The sequence below is a fragment of the Phascolarctos cinereus genome, unplaced genomic scaffold, assembly GCF_003287225.1.
Source record: "Phascolarctos cinereus isolate Bilbo 61053 unplaced genomic scaffold, phaCin_HiC Scaffold_4;HRSCAF=312, whole genome shotgun sequence".
NCBI lineage: Eukaryota > Metazoa > Chordata > Mammalia > Diprotodontia > Phascolarctidae > Phascolarctos > Phascolarctos cinereus.
In genome coordinates this window covers 610,355,811-610,358,827 of record NW_027555847.1, presented here as the reverse complement: position 1 = coordinate 610,358,827, position 3,017 = coordinate 610,355,811, and positions in this window count along the sequence as shown.

Here is a 3,017-nt window from a genome sequence, read left to right as displayed (position 1 = left end):
TGACATCTTAAAATATTTTAGAACAAAATTTTTATTTTAAAGATAAAAAATTGAAGCCCAAAGGGGTTGACTTAACCAGTCACATAGCTAGTCAGTGACAGAACCAAATCTTTTTACTTTTTGACATATGCTCAAAATTTTAAGTCATTGAGCTGCTTCATAATTATTTCCTATCTTATTATTTCACGAGTACATCTCTCAGAGAGGAAGATCAGACCTCCCCTATAAAAATTACATTTGGCACATTTACACATCATTTTAGTGCATTTACAAAGTACTTTATGGATAATATTTCATTTGTTCCTATTATGAATAAACAACTTAGAAATGTCAATATGTCAAAGAATTGTGCTTTGTGAATAGTAGAAGCTTCTACTAACCCATCTATAACTAAGTAAGGTAAATCTATAACAAGTTGCTTGAGGCTCAGTGCTAAACTTTGGCCATAGTCATGCAGTTTATAATTTTCAGATGTGAGAACTGAATGTAAATCTTCCTAATTCAAATCCATCACTCTCTTACTGTGGCAGATTGGTACAAGGTTGCTTTTTATTTAAACCAAAATTTTGCAGATAAGGAAACTGATTTTCAAAGGTTTGTAAGTTGGCCAAGGTAACACAATAAGTATCTCAATTGGAACACTAATACAATTCTACTTTCCCCACATGCCTTGCTGTTTCCATTGTAACACACACCCACAGTAACTAGAAGTGTTTTAAGTATGTGGTGGGTGTTGAATTCACACTTGTTTAATTGAATAGATTGTATAAGACTGATTTGAGGGAAAATGCATGGGAGAAAGGAACAAATACCGGGTTTTAAAAGAGATATAAATGTGTGAAAATAATTGAAGTTGAAATTGCACCTCCTCATCTAAAGGGTTAATTGTAAAAATAAATCACTTGCTATATAAACACACATGGATATTTAAAAATTAAAAAAAAACCTTAATGTTCTAAAAATAGTCATCACATCTCCACGGAAAAGGTGAGGAAATCAATTTTAATATCAAGCTATTAACTACAGTTAGCCTTTCTGAGCTTCCTGTTTACAGAATCACTACAAAATCACACACACACACACACACACACACACACACACATACACACACACACACACACACACACATTTTACTCGCGTTATAGGAATTCATTCTCCTGGGAGAGCACATTTTTAAGAAACATCTTTTTAATTCCATACTGACTGTGCAACAAAAATTTTCCATGCCTCAAATACAATTTCATGTGGGGTATAATTGCTACATTATAACACTTTAAAGTTGAAATATTCCCTAACGCTTAGATGAAGTCAAACATCATTTTCATTTTTCAGATAAGACTTAACCAAGACAACTTAAGTCAATGACAAAGATAAGGTTCCAAAATCATTTCCACAATTGCAGATTCCAGAATTTTAACAACTATTTTGGAAAGATTTAAATATTCAATTCTGTGATTGCACAGTTGTGGATGTTTTCTCCACCCACGCAAATAACAAACCATCCATGTTTGACCATATACTATGTGCCTCTGGTCCATGCCTTCCCATAAATTCACCACAAATGTTCTACCTAACAGATTAGGTGCATTCCTTCCCTCCACTTATTTCATGAGAAGACAAGTAGAACACACCAAGAAATCCACTGCTTATTCCCCCTTCTTAACATATTATCATCCTTTCTTCATTTTTAGCATATATTTCCCTGACATTCAACTTTAATTCATTTTTTCTTTGAAGTTTCCTATTTTTTGTACGTTGTAATCTGTTTGTACCCACCATATACCTCTCCTTCTGCATGAGACACATTTTTAAGTCTTCAAAGACTATGACTGCAAACATATAGCAGTACTAAAAGAATACTTTTATTAAAAAGATAGTGCTCTCTTTCTGTGAAAATGCAGGGGTCCTTAAAGGAATTCTGCTGTTTTCCAAAGGCATTCCAAACTGCCCTTTACGTCTTATATAATTCTGGACCCAAATAATTGCCCATTTCTACTAGTGTTCAAAATATGTATGTGTTCACACAGCAGCAACATCAAAAGCAAGTAACTAAAGAGTCTTTTTTTTTCAGATCAAGACAGACTGTAGACTCTTAATATGTAAAATTTGCCTATCTTTATCCTTTCCAATCTCTCCCTTGATTCCTTTCCTTGATCCTTTGATCTCTTCCTGAGAATCTACTGTATGTCCCTTTACTTCAGAGGTCTTCATCGAGTTTTTAATATAAATTTTCTATCTCCTCATTATCTGAAGGAGATATTGGCATATAAGCTACAAATTAATTTTATGATATTTTTGTTTATGTTTGTATAAATTGTGGCCGTGAGTATTGCAATATCAGTTGACCAAATGTGTCATGAAATTATGTTTCTTGTTATCTTTGGGAGCATGATAACAACAATTCTACCCACTCCTTTATATTTACCTCACTGAGAGGAGAACCTGTGAACCATACTTCCATATAGCCATAACTTTAATCTTTCTATTGATTTCATCACAGCAAGCATTAAAGATTGATATGACTTGATTCCTTCAGTGGAATGTCAATCCTTTGGCCACTGGACAGATGTCTGATATTTGGTGTACCAACATCTAATTTAAATGTTATAGAGGGACAAAAAAAAAACCCTATGATTCTTATCAACTTCTCCCCCTTTCCTCCAGTCGTCATAGCCAGTGTAGTAGCAGAATGGGACCACCCAGGACTGAGGACCATTTTGCATATTTCCTTTGTTGTTATGGTCAAACAATACTCCCCTAAATTTCCAGACTACTGGTGATCACTCTTTCACTCTTTATATATGCCGGTCTCTGGAAAGCAGAATCCATCCATTACCACAAATATATATAAAGACTTCCCAGCTTGGTAGATCCTGCCAGAAATTGCTGGCATATTTTTCAGGCCATTTCCATTGCTTAAAGAGGTCTCAGAACAGCATTTTGTGAAAGAAAAAAAATTCTTCCACATCTGCCAATTTATTTTTTATGGATAATTTTGTTATATTTGTCTTTTTTTT